Raw genomic sequence first — 19,533 nt, forward strand, 5'->3', positions numbered from 1 at the left:
TTGCTGAATTTCAAATTCACTTGGTATCCTCCCTTGACCATTGTTATGACCAATAAACTAATTGGTCTTATTCAAAACATCAAAACATTATAATGTTTTTTGATAAGTTACTGATACTGAAAAGTTCCTTATGTTTGTATCTACACTCACTTGTAGTGAACAAAACCTAATGATGGTGCCTATCTCAACCCAATGCTACAATTTCCTCTATTTCTGTCTATTGGGTTGGTTGTGAAATTTATTCAATGTATTTTAGTTGGATAGGCTTCAAGGAGATATTAAGGAACTTGATTTCATTCATTAATGATAGTCAAGACCTCACTAATGACCATTTGTTAAACATTCTAATAGTTCCATATCAAACTAAAATTCCAAAGACACCTCGAAAGGATGATTTCATGTTTCTTCATTGTGCCTATTTTCAAGAACTTTTGTTAAGCTTCAATCGGTTTTTAGGAATTAATGGGTATAAAATAATTATATAAAAGAATAAGGGTTTTCATATTGGGAATGTGTTGAGAGGGACCGGGGGGTGTGTTAAAAGAATGACTATGGGAGGTGTTTAGCGATATTTTGTTAAATTAGGTGTATTCTTTAATATTTCATGAATGTGTGTGCTACATCGTAGGTTCACTAGGTGAAGTCCTCCTGAAAACATATAACACTTAATTTCCTTGATTTTTGAGAAGGTTTGATGACCTATTCTTAGAAATGAAAACCTCCTAATGATATCCATATGTAAGTGTTGTGTTCAATGCTTTCTTCAGTGTGGCTCTCTTATCATTTGGATGCATTATTCATGGAAATCAAGCCAAAGAAGCTTTGTTCAGGGCGTAAAACCTAGGTGGTTCCCTCTCCTTACCATGTCAGTTGTGATTGAAAAAGTCCATTTAAAATTTGAGCCCCTTATTTCCTCCCATGACTTTGTTTACACCTCTTGTTATCACTTGGTTGATCAATATCTTATGACAATCATTCATTGCTTTAAAATTGTAAACAATAAGGAAAAATATTGGAACTTGGAATTGTTAAGAAGACTAAGGTCATAAAGATTTATAGATATTAAAATTATTAGAAAACACATTTTGATTTATAGATATTAAAATAAAAAAGATATTTAATAAAAATAAGAAGTATTTTTATGTCAATTTTGTTAGATATTTTAACAATATATAATGATGTAATGATTAAATTTAAGCTTCTGAACCATATCAAGTTTTTGACAAATGTTTTCGCTGATAATGACATCAAAACAAATATTGAATTTTGATGTGATTATCACTCAAAACATTTCTCAAAAATATATAATAATATTAGAAATATTTAGTAACATAAAAACTTCCCCAAAGTCACTAACTCATAACAGAGAGAAATCCTTTGTTGGAGATCCAGAATCTCAGTTGATCAAAGAAATAGTGCACATCGACATTCCCTCTCTAATCAACTTCAACATTTACATCATCGTATGCAATGGCATGGTATTGGAAACACTGAGGAAGCAGGACTTTTGCAATGATAATATTGTTAGGCTGAGGAGCACCGATGGCAAAATATGCAACATTTCAAAAGAGACAGCATCTTAATCGAGGATAATAAAGAATGTGGTGTAGGACTTTGGCACTGAAAATCCCATTCCCCTGCTATTTTTCTAGAGCGACATTTTGAAAAAAATTATCAAATATTGCAAATACCACGTTGATCATGCCCTAGGTCCTTGGAGATCAAAAGAGGATGTTGACCCATGGTACGTGTAGTTTGCGAATTTGGATCTTCCCAGTTTGATCCAACTTGGATTGTGTGCCATGCGATCTGGATATCACAACTCTTCGTGACTTGGTATGGCGAACTTTTATGGGTGCACTTACCGCGTTGAAAACACCTGGAAAAGCATCAAAGATGATGAACATGGAAAATGACCTTACTCCCCATGACCTGGAAGCCATCGAGCGTCAAGCTCCTTGGTCTTCAAGTAAGTGAACTCAGTCGAATTTTTTAATTATGAAAATCAATGACCAGCTTGTCATTCTTCGTTTGTCAGAAATATTTTATCTATAAACATTTAGTATTTTGTGACAGTTTGCAAGGAAGGTTTACTTTATAAATTTCCTTATAGAAATTCTCATGGTATGTTTTGTCATGATTATATTATTTTTCCCTTCCTCAATTAAACTCAACATTTTCCAAATATTGAAAATTTTTGAGCTAAAATATCGATGGAGTTACGAATGCAACAAAATCCTGGAATTGGAATCCAAAACCACCTTTCATTATCCATTTTTAAAAGAAAATTGGAATAGCTTTGGGTAGAATGAAAATCATATAATACGACTATTATCAGTGAGATATTGTACATATATGGTTACATTTAATGTTAATTTTTTTATAGAAATAACAAAAAGAAATATTTGTTAATTTTGGTAACAGTTATCCATGAAGCAAAAAAACAAGAAATTGTTGTGGTACACGAAGAGGATGAGACATCAAACAAAGTTAATGCCTTGGAAAGTTCAAACTCAGATAAAGAACCCCTACAACAAACAAAAATGAACAATTTGTTAATGACCCGAGTTGACAACCAAGGTGAATGGTAGAAGGTAGAGAGAAAGAAACGGAAGAAAAAAATAAGTTGAGAGATTATTCTTGTAGTTTCGTTCTTGATCACTTTTACTTTTTTGTTTTTTGTTTGTCCCTTTTATTTGCACAAATCCAAGATGACATTTTTACTCATCTACAAAATGCAAGTTTGTAGCCTTTTGAAATTTTGAATATGTTCGCACTTGGAATTTCTATGGATATGTTCAGTGGCCCTATGTCTTTTTGTATGTTTTGAATCATCCAATGTCCTTGTAGGCTATTGGGCTATTAGGAAGGTGTTTTTAAGAAGTGTAAGGTTAAACAAGATTGCACAAATTACAAAACAATACTTGCTTGTTCATTCTAATGGTTTCTTTGTTATTCACATTAATATAATATATGTAATATATTCTCTTAATTTATGTGTAATAAATTCCTATAAAGATTAGGAAGGTAATTTGAAAAATGAATAACCTTAACTATGGAAGTGAACTAGTCCACTTTTTATTAAAATAATTCTTAATTATTTATTAAAAAATATTAATTATAATTATAATTATAGTGAATAATTAATCCTCGATCCATCTTAACTTTGGATCTACCAAATGCCTAGAGGGATCAAATTTCTTGAGATGACAACCACTTTTAAAGTGAAAAGATATTTGATAGCTCTCGACGCTTGGTAGATCTAGATTCATATATGGTTTCCATGCGGCACACGAGAGACTAATGTAGTACTTTTTTCTTGATCACTTGTAATTCTTATTTATAATTCTATATTAAAAAATTTCGAATTTTTTTAACATTTACCTTTTTCATATTTATTTTATAATTAACATACCAAAATGAAAATTATATATGTAACTATTAAAATAAATATTGGTGTAGTAATTTATATTTATGTGGTTAGTATGTTACCTAGTGTATTATGTTATATACTATAAAAGAGCTTGAATTTAAGCATATATGGTTTGTGATTCTCCTAGTTTCCAACATGGTATAAATCCCAAGTTTTCTTCAAGCACATCAACCCATTCATGTGATCTAAAACTTATCTTATGGTATACCTTGACATGTATATCTTGACATCTATTACCAATGGAGAATAATATCTTTTCTTCATCTTCTATAGTCACTTTGATGTTTGTTATTCTCCTAAATGGTAGAAAAGAAATTTTGCAAATTAGATAATCCTCCATTTGTACCGTATATGGTAGTTTTTGTTGTTAAAATTCTCAAGCCTAATATTTTCTTAAACCATTACTCTTACTAGAACTGGGAACCTTCATTGCATCTTCCCATTCTCTATCTCTTAGTGTATTATCTCTTAACTATAATTCCATCTCAATAATACAAAGCCACAATAATATATACTAATAAATGCATTCACTGATCTCCATAGTGGGATTATTTCTTACTAGCAAAGAGCTAGCCATATTGGAGAAAAGAAAAATAGGGCATGTTCCTTTATCACATCACTAGTTCATGAAGAGGTGAGTCATATTATTCCATATTTTTTTTAAGATTTAAAGAGGATGGAAATATTTACAAACTACTCTATTTAGAATTCAAAGAGGATGATCACTTTTTCTTAACATTTAAAGTAAGATCCATTATGCAAGATATAGAATTTAGGGCTATTCAAATAGGTTTTCATCTCACATATTTTGTCAAGGAATTGTATCCCACCTATTCCCATTATCTTGAGTCATTACAAGCTAGTGACAAACTTAAGGATATTTCCTTTGATTCTCATGAGGAGAGTTGCGTTCAAAGAAAAATATTTTGGGAAGAGGACTATAGTTTCTCAATATTCTAAATAATGTGTGTGCCTCATATAGAAAGAGAAGAATCAGACACAGGATTCTTCTAGACGAAGAGGTGGCCGAAGAGGACATGAAAGGATAAATAGTAGAAGTGGGGGGTGAGAACATTACCGAGGAAGACTTGATCTTGATTGTATATGGTACAATAGAAATGCAAATGATGGTTACACATGTAAGCTCTCTTGGAAAATAATCAAACAGGAAAGGAATGATGCATGGTTTCTTGATTCACAAGAAAAATACCACATGAAATTTCAAATAAATTTCTTTCAAGAATTCACAGAAAATGTTGTTGGAGTAGTGTACTTTGGATATAAGTTAAAAATAAAGCCATTAGGGATTGGATAAATTAGGTTAAAACTATCTCGTGTCCCAAAATTTCTTATAAATGATGTTCTCTACGTTCTAGAGTTGCGGAGAAACATCGTTACTTTAGTTTACATCCACTAACAAGGACACCCCATTTTCACATATGATGTCAAGGATGAGGTGAGAAAAGAAATAGATAATTCACTTGTCATGATTGGGATAGAAGAAGAATGTCTCTTCAAGTTTCAAGGAACCTTTTCTCCTGCAAAAAAAAATTGTATAAAGTTCATAATATTATGAATGCACACTACCTTCTAGTGTCTGTTGGCAAGCTAGATTTGGATATTTGAATATTATGAGTACACGCTACCATATTTGAACTATGATAATCTTTTCTTATTGAAGAGAAATGTTGTTATAGGTTTTCCCACCATTCTTAGGAAAATTAAGCAATGTGATGCTTGTATCTCAGGAAAACAAAACAAATAGTCTTTTCATGATTCTCATTCTAGAGAATATAAAAATCTTGAACTGATTCTTTCTCACTTGTGTGGCCCTATGCCTAATCCTTCTTCAAAGGGTAATAAATAAATGATGACTTTTATTCATGACTACACCATAATGTGTTGTGCATATTTATTGAAAGAAAAATTCAAATCTTTTCAAACTTAAAAAAAAAATCATGCACGGATTGGAAGCTATACATAGTGTCATATTGGCTCTATTTGTACTAATAATGGAAAATAATATACTTCAAGTGATTTTGAAAACTATCTTTGCCAGCATGGTATCGGAAATTAAATAAGAGTGTCTTGTAATTGTCAACAAAATGGTGTATTTTGAAGAATGAATAGAAAAATCTTAAAAATGGTACATTTAATTATGTTTTTCAAAAATGTAAAGATGACATTTTGGGATGATGTAGTTCTTTCTGCAATATATATTTTGAAAATGTGTACATCTCATAAGGCTCATGAAATATGTTGTGGCCACATTCCTTTAGTGAGGCATTTAATGGTTGTTGCTTTCATATGTTATGCCTTGATGCCTAAAGGAAAATGAAACAAAATTGGTGCAAGGGGTCAAAAACATGTCTTCTTAGGGTGTTTAGATACCTCCAATGCATATAATCTCTATGATGAAGCAAATAAGAAGTTTATATTATGTAGTGATGTAACCTTTCTTGAATCTTCATACTTAGAATGTTGTTGAGCAATAAGTTGATTCCCTTGATAGATACAGACATGCAAAATTCTCCTAATCATGGAGCTCCAACCATTGATAAAGAAGACACATTGAGTGATGTGATTGAGAGAATTGGAAGTCACACTACCATCTAGTCTCCTTCGGCAAGCTATATTTGGACATTTGAAATATGATAGTCTTTTCTTATTGAAGAGAATTTTTTTTAGTTCTTTTCCCACCGTTCCTAGGAAAATTAAGCATTGTGATGCTTGTGCCTTAAGAAAAATAAAGAAATAGTATATTCATGATTCTCATTTTAGAACACATAAAAATATTGAATTAATTCATTTTGACTTGTGTGTACCTATGTGTAATCCTTCTTCAAGTGGTAATAAATACATGATGACTTTTATTGATGACTACATCATAATGTGTTGGTGATACCTAAAAAAGGAAAATTTCAAAGCCTTTGATCCAATATAGAATATCATATTAGCTCTATTCGTACTAATAATGGAAAATAATATGCTTCAAGTGATTTTCAAAGAATGAATAGGAAAAAATAAGACCTCAGACCTTTGCAAGAAAAAAATAAGAAAGAAAAATAGAAAAATGGTTGAGGATTATTTTCCAAATGAGGTTGAGGTTACTTTTATTTATAGCCTTCTAAGGGTGTTCATCTTTCTTTAGGTATGACCTCATAAAGAATGCACATGTGGGATTTTAATTCAATAATATGCTTTCCCTTATCCAAATTGAGCGATTCAATACTCAAAATTGGTCCTCTAAATAGGAGGGATCTCCTCCCATGGTCAAAATTTGTCATTGAGCTACCAAATTAACACTCCCTCTTAGCTAGGGAGAAATTCAAACTGCATCATGTAATCGTTGCAATAAGCTTGACATTAAACCATATCCACTCTCAAGTATCTGGTCATCAAATGTCAACACCCCTCATCTCTACTTATCTCTTATTATCTCTACTCATATGCTAAACATTCTCAAATTTAAAAGAATAATTTGACATTGGAGGGGAGCCTAAGCTAACACCCTCTATCAATTAAGGCACTGCTACCACCTAGAATCGTTGCCACTAGGGATCCCAATGCTACTACCAGGGATCAGGGAGCCAATTCTACAACTCACATTGACATCAGAGAGCCTAGATCAATTTGGAACAACATCATGGAGCACATCTCAACCTAAAATTACATCGGGAATCTTAGTATCAACTTAGAAACTCTCTAGGGATAAAATCATCTTCAACCCCATATCGAGTAATAGGTGATATATGGGAGCACATCTCAACCCATCTTATAGCCCACTAACCTTCCCAACAATGAACCTCAACATTATTGTGGTACAACACCTGTATCATAATTTGAGCTTAGGTGAGATGCCCGACTTACCAAAGGTACAGATAACACACCTCCAAGCCCCCTCAACCTATTTTCCAGATAGGAAGACACAATCCCAACAATCACATCTTGTGGCTATGATGCCAACTAGTGTCTACTTTGCATAGACGAAGATAGGGGAGATACCCAATTTCTAAAAAAAATAAGGATCACACACAACCTATGGGTAACAGATAGTGGAGCAACATCTACGACCTTATTATTTAGAGATCCCTCAACCCCTGGAGACAACCATCTCAATTCGTTAGTGTTATAGACATTTTTGTGCCTTACAACATAAAGCATGAAATGTCAATAATCTAAGGGATCCAAAGTCCCTAAACATGTTGTTCTTACCCTTAGAGGAACAAGGTCGGCAAACCACAGCACTGCAGTTCAGTTCTCCACTGAAAAACACTCAAAAACAGGTCAGTTTTGGATCATAGCAGCTGCTCCACTAGGCATCTGCGCTGCATAGCAGGTACAACAAAGGCTACCTGCTATGCATAGCAGGTAGAACAAAGGCTACCTGCGTTGGGCGTACTTGGACATGTGGAGGAATCTTTTTCTCAAAGTGCCAGTGCCCAGGAAGCTTCTAAAAAGACACTTGATCATAAGATTCGCCTAATGATGAGTTAAGAGCTTCCAAAACTCCAAGTGGAAGGCAGAAACTCTGAGTGAAGGACTGAAGAACAACTGGAGTTGAAGAGGACAACAAGTCACACATCAAGCTGGCTTATCTTCACTCCAAAACTCTATATAACGATCTCATCCCATGGGATCTGGGGGGCGGAATTCAGTGCAAAGAATCGCTGTTGGTTTGCAGTTGAGAGTATTGGGTGATTGCTTGAGGGAGGTGAAGAAGAGATTTCTCTCCGTCGGGAAGGTGATGCTGGATTGGACCTCTCATGGTTGTATCACCGCCTGAACCTTACTTCCATATATTAATAAAGCATTTGAGGTTCTTCTATTCGCATGTGTTTCAATGATGTATTGTCTTACTTGCGTCTTTGATTTATGCTAATCCTTGAATCATTTATACATGCATGCTTCTTGTAGTTTCCTTTTCTTGTCTTATTTGCAGGATCTCGTGTAGTTGGGCCCGTGAAAAGACTTGGAGCTGGGAGCAAGAGGCAAACAAAGGAGATTGGATCGACCATTTGCGCAAGACATCGGTAAGTGGATCTATCCCTTTTATCTCTTGCATGTCATAAAGAAGAAACTTTAGATAGCTTTGCTTTCAGCTGTTGCTAAGGAACTGTCACCCTTAGAGTGGGTTAGGGTCATTCCGAGTTGGATACTTTCCCCCACAACAGATTGGCGACTCCGCTGGGGATCGTGTCTTGTTGGTAGCTTGTGTTTCTTGCTATTCATTTCTTAAACAAAAGAGTACTGAATCAAACTGCATGCGAGTCCTTCGAATGCAAAGTAGAGGGCAGCTACTCTAGCCCAGTGCTGGGCATGTTTATGATTTGAAGAGCTGATCCACAAGGACTCTTTTTTTCTCTTTGTGATAGTGTTCATCTTCCTTTAATCATCCTCTAGAGTATACTTGACTGATAGCAACTGATTTGGCCAAAAACCGCTCATTTTTTAGCAAACTGTGAGCCGGAATCTGAGAGAGACGTAACTTGTCTCATCAGTGCAGCTGCCACAAAGGCTACCTGCACTGACATCGCAGGACCCGAAGGGGCTACCTGTGCTGCATCGCAGGTTCACAGTGCAGCACCTGCGCTGATCCAGTTTTGCCTTGTGCAACTTGGATTCTCCACTGTCTGTTGCCCAGTTTTCAGTATTGTTTTTGCAGCCTGTTGTCAACCTGTATACCCAGCTGAAACCACTTCTCTTTGCCTTCATTCCCCCTCAGTTGTATGAAGAAACCGTGATTGTTCTTATGGTATTTCTTACTGTCATTCACTGTTTCCCATAGCGAAAGCGAACTAGTCTTGCTATGACCTCTTGGATCTAGACCTGTGAGAAAGTGTCGTTGTGATTCTAAGAGCTAGTTTATTGCTGTTCATAGCTGCTTGAGCATTTACTTTCGTTATATGGTTCGAATTTCAGTATTTCTTGTGTTGAAACGAGTGAATCTTAAGGTGTTCTTTTGATTATTGGACAAAACTTGTTTGCTTACGCTTGAAATCGAATTCGAAATTATACAACAGCTTTCTTTTTGTATACATCGACATTAAGCAAGAAGAAAAGAAATACTTGCATTGTGCATGTGCATTTTGACAGTTTGCATGTCGATTTAGGAAAAGTGCATCAATACCAAATATTACATAACATCAATACCAAATCGAAAGGATAATTGAGATAAATCATCTGTTGGCGATCCAGAATCTTGGTTGATCGAAGAAATAGTATACATCACGTTACCTCTGTAATAAACTTAGACATCAACATCATCGTTCAATTGCGTGTTAATGGAAACACAAATGAAGCAGGACATTCACAAAGATCAGATTGTCAGACTGAAGGGCTTCGATGGCAAAATATTCGCCGTGGAAGAAGTGGTAGTGTTTCAGTCGGTGATAATAAAGTATGTGGCGGAGTACTTTGGCACTGAAGATCCCATTCTCGTGCCATCTGTGTCCACAGACATTTTGGAAAAGATTATCAAGTATTGCGAATACCATGTTGATCATCCCTTCGGTCCCTGGAGATCAGAAGAGGATGTTGACCCATGGTATGTAGAGTTTGTGAATTTGGATCTTCCCACTTTGATCGAACTTGGACTGGCTGCCATGAAACTGAATGTCGCGACTCTTCTTGACTTGGTCTGTCGAACTATTGCGGGTGTACTTGCGGCTTTGAAAACACCCGAAAAAGCGTGAGAGGTGCTGAACATTGAAAATGACCTTTCTCCCCAAGACGTGCAGGCCATCAAGCGTCAAGCTCCTTGGGCTTTAGATAACTGAACTAACTCGAAATTTTTTATTATGAAAATCAATGACTGGCTTGTATTTCTTCTTCTGTCGGAGAGATTTTATATATAAATATTTAGTATTTTCCAGAGGCTGCGCGGCAGGTTTGTTTTATAAATTTGCTAATAGTAATTTTCGTAATAGATTTTGTCACGATTATATTATTTTTTCTTTCCTCAATTTAACTCAGAATAGATTTGCATAGAAAGCAATTCGTATAACACGACTGTTATGATTTTAATATTCTACATATATAGACGGACGATTTTTTCAAATTTTGGAATAGATTTGAAAGGACAAATTATCTTATAACACATTACCTACCATATTTTCTCCCTTATTATTCTCATACTTTCCATTTACTTGTTTTCAGAGATTAAGAATCTCTCTTCTTATGTCCTTTATTTCTTCCTAAAATGACATGATTCGAACCTCCTTTTTATTTTGGATCTTCCTTTCTTAGACTACATAAAATTCATTAACTACCCCTAACCTCATCATCATTAACAGTCGAGCCCCCTAAAGGGTCCTTATCAGTCGAGCCCCCTGTCGGGTCCTTGCACTAGGAAGCGCAAGACCCTCCGGACCTTGTCGTTCTTCGCCTATCTATCTCTAGAATAGCATGATATCAGTCCTAGTCCCATCTATCCGTAAGAGGAGTAGCGCTATGCCTTCTCTCAAACAACCCATTTTCTTCTAATAATATCAAGTGTTATTCCTATTCTATTTTGTTTGGCATTTCTCATTTCTGGAGTTTGAGCCCCGATTAGTGAAGGACCAGAGAAGCTATCTAGTGTTGAATCGGGTATAGAACCAATGGGGGATGCTTGGTTACAATTCCGAATCAGCAACTATATAGCGTTACTAAGGCGCAACGGAGCAAAGAAGCAAGGGTACGAGGTAAGTGCGTGCGTTAGCCATTATAGCAGGTAAGCTTTCGACCTTTGTCCTCAGGTTCGGTAAACGTGCCTATTTATTACTTGGTCGTGTATTCCGGAATAGACACATGGAAAACCAATCAACCTCATCGGGCACTCAACAGCTTCCTTAAGTGCACTCGCGAACTGGTTGAACCAGTAACTGCTCTGGGACAAGGAGCCACCCAATACCAAATCCGAGGAGCAGACATGTTAATAGTACAAACCGGCTGTCCTTCACGTAGGCGAAAGTCAATGCCTCCGATAACCCGCACGTCTTAGTTACTTATTTGAGAGGGGCCACGTTACCTCACCCTTGATTTCTTCCCCTCAAAGAGCGCGTAGTGTTGTGTCCTCTCCCTCCATTAGTCGGTCGAGCGCATAAATGTCCTCTCCTTATCAGTCGAGCGTGCTTTTCGCATCCTCTCCTTATCATATCCTTCTAGCGAGCGATTGAGGGAAGAATCTAGTGATAACCTGACCTAGCTAGATTGAGGGGAATAAAGAAAGGCGATAACCTTCTTCTCGTAGCGGTCGATCCATTGGGTTATTCCATTTGTTAAGAAAAGAAACGAAAAAAAGGAAAACATCTTTTATTACTATGAAAAAGAACGATCCCAGATAGATGAAAATCCAATTTCGGGTCATTCCTTGGTGAACATAATCTGCCATAATCTCTTCGATCCCCACATGAATATGCCGGAATAAATAGATATCTGGTAGAAAAGTGGAAAAAACTTTCGATATGATAATCAAAGGGGGTGGGGAAGCAGCAGTAATTCTTCGGAAAAGCCCGGTTCTCTCTGTCCCCGAGCTTTCATTTCTCAATCCACTTGTTCGTCTCTTCATAGACCTCCCCACCAATAGATAGGGACAAATGGGAATGACCGAACCACGTCTACGGAATGCCGGTACCATGCAGCTGCTTCAAAGCCAACGTGATGCTTCTTGGTCAAATGACCCAGATATTGGCGAATACCACGTATGATTGGGGAAATAGTACCTATAATCACATGAAAACCATGAAACCCGGTTGCTGAGGGAAAGGTAGAACCATGAATACCATCCGGGACAGTGGGAGGTGCTTGATAATACTCCATTCCTTGGAACCCAGTGGATACTAGAGCCAGTGAAACGGTGGCTACTGAAGCGTAAACTGCTTGTTGCTCTTTCCCCGCGAGTATAGCATGATGAGCCCAAGTTACGGCAGCTCCGGATGGAGGGGGAATAGGGGTATTAAGAAAAGGGATTTCCCAAGGATTTGAAACCCCAATCCCTTTGGGGGGCCAGATACCTCCGATCTCTACCGCAGGTGCCAAAGGAGAATGAAAAGAAGCCCGAAAAAAAGCGAAGAAGAACATGACCTCCGATACGATGGACGGAATAAAACCATATCGAGGTCCTAATTGTACGACTTTGGTATGATGTCCCTCCAACGTGGATTCACGTATAACATCGCGCCACCGTACGAACATGGTATATGGGATGAATATCGAGCCCAAACTGAGGAGTGTTGAACCCCCTGTAAATGGGTGCATGTACATAACACCTCCAACGGTGGTTGCCAAAGCTCCGAGTGAACCCGAAATAGGCCATGGACTTGGATCTACCAAGTGATAAGAATGCCTCTGAGATGAAACCATAAACAACTTTGCTCCTTGGTTGCAATTGTATGTAAACCCCCCCCCTGAACTCGCACCCCCCAAACAAAGTGGTAGAGAAGGTTATTACTTACCTTCGTTATAAGGTAAGGGATCACTTGAGATCTTCCCGAACCTAAATTGAACCCGGGTTTACCTTTCATATCTTCCCGTCTCATTTTCACCCGGTAAGTACCTTTCCCCCTCCTTTCTCCCTTACGAATAGGAAGGGATGGATGGTTCTTTCATTGATAAGAGTGTGACATATGAGGCGAAAATAATCGTTGGTTTCACCGACGAACTACGTGGGCATTATACAGTGAAGTTTTTCGGTTCAACAAACACGGAATCCATAATCTATCTACCTTTGATCCATATCTGGCTCTTTCTTCAAGTAGAAGCCTATGAAATAAAGTAAGGTTCTCACTTACCGTACCTGTGTTTTCTCTTTCTTCTATCTCTAGTTACCGAAGTGATACGAGTCAATATGGCAAACTTCGTCAAGCAAGAGACTTTGGAATGACTTTCCCGGCGTACACTTCTAAACATAAGTCCCCCTTTCACTGTAGCTATTAGGCCCTCATTCGGAAAGCAAGGGCCCTATATTTATTACTTAGGGGTCACTCACTCATTCATATGCCCCCCACCCAATAAGCATCAAGGTACGTTAGTGACTCGACTGATAAGGACCCTTTAGGGGGCTCGACTGATAAGGATGCGTAAGCAGGCTCGACTGTTAAGGAGAGGACCCTTTAGGGTGCTCGACCATAAGGTCCGTCAGGGGCTCGACTGATAAGGAGAGGGAGAGGAGAGGAGAGGAACGCACACTCGACTGCTAAGGAGAGGGTGCGTAAGCATGGCTCGACCAACGCCATCGATTTCTCGCTCGACCGACAGAGGAGGTCGAGGGACGGAGTCACTCACTATTCATATGGTGAGGGTGCGTTAGCACACTCGACCAATGCCATCGATTGGAAGCTCTATTTTCCCAAAATAGAGGGCCCTATATTTATTACTTAGGGGTCACTCACTATTCATATGGTGAGGGTGAGGTAACGAACGCTCGACCCCCGGGCCGCCATCGTTTTAACGCTCACTCATCATATGGGTGAGGGCCCTTACTTCTTCATAGGGACGGAGTCACTCACTATTCATATGGTGAGGGGTCACTCACTATTCATATGGTGAGGGTTTTAACGCTCACTCATCATATGGGTGAGGGCCCTTACTTCTTCATAGGGACGGAGTCACTCACTATTCATATGGTGAGGGGTCACTCACTATTCATATGGTGAGGGTGCGTTAGCACACTCGACTGTCAAGGCCGCCATCGCCCCTACTCCTTTATAGGGGTCACTCACTCATTCCGATGGGTGAGGGTGCGTTAGTACACTCGACTGTCAAGGCCGCCATCGATTTGGAAGCTCGACCATCGCCATCGCCGCCATCGATTTCTCGCTCATCCATCATATGGGTGAGGGACATTGGGCTACACTTACTTATTTCTTTCCTTGGCCGGCATTGATGGCGGCCCTCCTACGTCGGGAGAGCGACTTCGTACGTCAAGGAAGAGCCATGAAAAGACTTTCCAGGCCAAGCCAAGGTCCGGAGGGCTTGCGCTTCTGAGGGCAAGGAAATAAGTAAAGTGAAGTCTTCGTTATAGCCTATTTTCTTCCCTCAAATTTGAAGAGTCATGTTTTCAAATTATATCTATATACGAGATTCTGGTACGATCCATTATGAGAGCGGAGATACCAGTAGATGCTAAAGCGTTATTACATATATAATAGCAGTAATTACGCTTTAGCAGACAATGCTGCTATGGGCATATGTCATTATGCATTTCTTCCAGTCATGAATTATATATGTCATTATGCCTTAGCAGATAATGCTGCTATGGGCATATGTCATTATGCATATCTTTAACACCCCTTACTGGAAGGATGAAGAACTTGAAGTCTGAAGTCTGAATATTGAATTGAGTTGGTGGAGCTAAAGAAACACACACCCTTGGTGCAGATTCTTGAGAATCGGCCTGTCAATGATTTGATTATGAAAATTTGATTGATCTCGGTTGAATGAACAGACAAAGAAACTTAAGATATATATAGGAGATTATTGAAAGGATTACCTCACCATATGAATAGTGAGTGACCCCGGCCCTAAGTTGACATGATTTTAAAAATAAAGAAACACCCTCTCCTCTCCCTCTCCTCTCCTTATCAGTCGAGCCCCCTCTCCTCTCCCTTGGGGTCGAGTACCTAAAGGTCCTCTCCTTGACAGTCGAGCCTGCTTACGCATCCTTATTAGTCGAGTGTGCTAACGCACCCTAAAGGGTCCTCTCCTTAACAGTCGAGCCTGCTTACGCATCCTCTCCTATCCCTCTCCTTAACAGTCGAGCACCTAAAGGTCCTTATGGTCGAGCACCTAAAGGGACGGAGTCACTCACTATTCATATGGTGAGGTCCTCTCCCTCTCCCTCTCCTTAACAGTCGAGTACCTAAAGGTCCTTATGGTCGAGTACCTAAAGGTCCTTATGGTCGAGCCTGCTTACGCATCCTCTCCCTTATGGTCGAGTACCTAAAGGTGATGGCGGCCTTAACAGTCGAGCCTGCTTACGCATCCTTATGGTCGAGTACCTAAAGGTCCTATGGTCAAGCACCTAAAGGTCCTTATGGTCGAGCACCTAAAGGTCCTTATATTGAGAGCCCTGCCGGGGGCACCCTCTCCTTAACAGTCGAGCATGCTTACGCACCCTACTGGAAGTATTTCTATTTCATTGCTTTTACCTTCTTGATAGGAGGCCTGTGAACGATTTGAAAAGAAAGAAGGGAGGGGGATTAGATTTAGAGATAGAGATACTTGTATTTACGAATCTATCGGGGGTTGAATCACAAGACAAACACACACCCAAAACTGTTCTCTTTGCTCAAATCCACCTCTCCTTATATTGAGAGCCCTGCCGGGGGCACCCTCTCCTTAACAGTCGAGCATGCTTACGCACCCTAAAGGCGTACAGAAAGCAAGAAAGTTTCAGTGTCCAGAAAGCAAGCGGAAGAGCAGAGCGTAGCGGTTACAGCCAAGCTAAGGCGTACAGAAAGTGGAGCGTGAATATTGACCATAACGAATATTACATACGTTATAACACCGATAAGATTGTGTTAGTTGAGAAGCTGGAACTGGCTCTGCCCTTGCTACCTCTGCTGGATAAGCCGCTAGTACTGCTGACACTACTGGATAAGCTTATGCTTGTGCTGGAGGATCCATATATGCTCCATACACCCTAGCTTCTTTCTTTGCTACTAGATAGACTACTGCTGGATATGCTGAAACAAGGAACACTTAGGTTACTTTACTTTTTGCTGCTCTAGCTGCCTCTGAATCTATTACTACAGTATATGGCACGATATCTTGTTAGGAGGCTTACTCCGCTGCTATGGCTTATGTAGATGTGTCCTTTGCCTAGACTTAGACTGATGGGTGGGAACAATTCATCATCAATTGGATCTGCCTATGCCCTGATTACCTTTGCTTTTGCTGCTGGATTAGAATCTACTTAATCAACTGCTGAAGAAGCTACTGGGTAAACTGCAGAATCAACAGAATCAACTTAGGGTATAGATCTTATCTAACCAGACCATAAGGGACGACCAGAAGGGACGCTGCGGGCATTGAATTGCCTCCACCTACCGGCTCCTTTCGCTGGTGGATCAACAGAATCAACAGAATGAACTGCTGCTAGTAGGGATGCTTTCTCTGCTGCTGGTAGGAAGGAATGCTGCTGGCAAGCTCGCTTGGGTTAGATGGCTTTATTGGCTTTGCTTAGTAGATGGCGGCTTTATTGCTTTGTCTTGCTTCAGACTAGGTGGGTAGGAAACTAATTGAAGAAGGAGGTGCCAGTGCCTTTGCCATAGGTGCTGCTTGCTTATTTATATCGAGAGAATCTATATGGATTGATGGATTGATGGATTGCTAAGCGAGATGCTTACTTTGCTGCTGCTCACTTAGGAACTTAATTATCTAGTGACCTTATTAAATTAATTTAACTGATTAGCTTCTGACCCAAGGTAAAGCATAAGCCCAAACAATATAGATAAAAAGGTGCCCTATCCCATTCAGAAAATACATGCATACAAACTAGGTGCAAAATAGAGATCCACAAGAGAGACGAAAGGTATTGATTTTTATAGTAGAGTGGATGTAATTTGTAGAAGAGAAGTTTCTCTAGAAGCAAAGTGAATTTTGTAAAGAGTTGTCCTTCACCATTTCCTTTGATTTTCCATTAATAATTGTGAATGTTGGTTTGAGACAGTGTGTTTTTGGGCACAAAATTGTGCCCTTTTAGCATACTCTTTAGGAACACACGTTCTTGCAATGGCCTTGGAGGTCCACCACAAGCCATTTACAAACTTTTGATCATCACGGTTTCTATCCTCACAATTGAATAAGCGATTTGTTCAAACTAGTATTTAAATGCATATTTGCATAAATGTTGATTGCATTTATCTCCTTGAACTTTCAACCTAAGTTTCTTCCTTTCCGAATCCATATTTCTATGTGTCCATATGAAGACACCGAAATCAGTAACCTGTAAGGCCATAAAACTGTATTTGCAGAAAAAGTGTTCATAATTAAAGACGTTTATATTAAATGGGGCACTAGTCATGACAGATACACGTATTATGGATTGGGAAATATAACAACAGAGATCACCAATAATCGAGCAATCGAATTTAAAACTCTAAATAAAAAATTAGAATCCTATGGGCGAATGATAAAAGGAACATACAAATAACACTCAAAATAGAAAAAAGGTATCAATCAATACTCTAATGTGGCAAAATATGTTTATGTTCTTCTTTTTTCATGGCATCCTAATGGTCCATACCAAAAGTGTTCTAATGTATAATGAGGTGGATCCATACTGATAAATAAGTAAGCATTCTCTGAAAGGGTATAAAAATATTTACAACATGGTAATGTCATAAAATATTACTATTACATTAAAGGCACTTCTGAGACATTTTTTTTAAGACAAAAGAAATCTTGTCTCAAAAACTCATTTTCTATTTTAGTTATCTTACATTAAAAATTAATACCAATTGATTTGTCTTGAATATAGACTTTAAGAAAAAAATAGGTTGAGACAAAAATATTTTAAGACAACTTTATATTTTAGACAAAAATAGTTTAAAACAAAAATATTTTAAGACAAAAGTAGTTTCAGACAAAAATATTTTAAGACAACTTCATATTTAAGACGAAAATATTTTGAGACAACTTTATATTTAAGGCAAAAGTAGTTTGAGACAAAAATTTAAAGACAACTTTATATTTAAGACAAAAATAGTTTAAGACAATTATTTTAAGACAAAAACAATTTAAGACAAAATTATTTTAAGACAAAACTTTATATTTAAGACAAAAGCATTTTGAGATAAAAATATTTTAAAACAATTTTATATTTAATACAATGACCACTTTAGATCAAACCTATGTTTAATACAATATTTAACTTCAAATGAAAATGAAGGGTAGCGCTGAGTTTCAGGGTGATCTGCGCGCGCGTTCTAAACTGGAACTCCCACGCCCCTGCTTCAATGGCCCCTGTGGCTCTCTGCAGGCCCCCTGTGTGGTAGCCCCTACTGCTGGGCTCTCAATCCTTCTTGGCATCCCCGTAATTGGGCTCTGCCTCCCTCCTCTGGCTAGTGTTGTTGCTGGCAGAGGAGCGTAGCCGTCACCATGAGTGCACCTGCGGGTGGGGAGCCTTCTCTCACCCCACCAATCTCTTCAAAAGAAGAATTCTGAAGATTGCTCTCGCAGAAAGGGAAGAAACATTTGATTCTAGAAGTCCCGAAATTCATCAAAAAACTGGAGGAAATTCCTGAGATCGCCCTGCCAGACGAGCAATCGATAAAAATCGCCCTAGCCCTGGTTGACAGAGGATTCATACGACAATTTATGGGATGCTGGCCCTCTACAAAAACGATAGATGACTGGATCCAACACAACTGGAGGCCCTAGCTAGAAAGTAATGTGATTTGCTATGTTGTCGGGAGAGGGTATTTCATTTTCTAGTTCACCTCCAAATAAGATTGAGATTTGGTTTTCAAAAACGGTCTATATTTTATGGGAAATCAGGGTCTGTATCTTAATAAGTGAACCCCCAACTTCAATCCCTCAATCGATACCCCTAAAGAGGTCCAAGTCTAGGTCCGGCTTCCCAATCTTTCGATCCATTGCTGGAGCTATCACACCTTGCAGAAGATTGGAAATGGCCTAGGCCGTTTCATTGACAAATCAGATAACAAGGACCAATATACCTGTGCAAGAATCTGTGTGGAAGTCGATCTAGAAGCTAGACTGCCCGAAGCGGTAAAACTTACAGTCAGAGAATGAAATCACTATTAAAAATTGGATTACGAGCAATTGCCTTTCAAATGCAGAACCTATCATGGACATGGACACTTGAGCGAAATTGCCCAAAAGCTCCAACTGGGGACAAAGTGGACGATGAAGGATGGAAAGAAATCAAAAAGGGAAAGGCAGTCCCAAAACCAACTGAGAAGAAAAATTCAGGGCCATTGGTGAAGCCCTGACCTAAAACAAAAGCCAAAGAAGTTCCAAAAGAGGGTTCTTCCTCTGGGATAAAGACAGATGCCATTGGAACCTAAGAGGAACTAGAAGACCCATCAAAGAAAGTGAAAGAAGCAGAGGCAAAGTCAACTCTTCCTCCATCAGAGGATGAACAAGGGAAA

At 38.5% G+C, this 19,533-nt stretch overlaps 1 pseudogene; it reads left to right on the forward strand.

Annotated features, from left to right (window-relative positions):
• The first annotated feature begins 9,717 nt into the window (after positions 1 to 9,717).
• LOC149237324 (uncharacterized) lies at positions 9,718 to 10,128 on the forward strand (annotated as a pseudogene).
• The last annotated feature ends 9,405 nt before the right edge of the window (positions 10,129 to 19,533 follow it).

Source organism: Pinus tabuliformis, chromosome 8 (genome assembly GCF_031772625.1).
Source record: "Pinus tabuliformis cultivar Carrire ecotype Pingquan chromosome 8, CPIR1, whole genome shotgun sequence".
NCBI lineage: Eukaryota > Viridiplantae > Streptophyta > Pinopsida > Pinales > Pinaceae > Pinus > Pinus tabuliformis.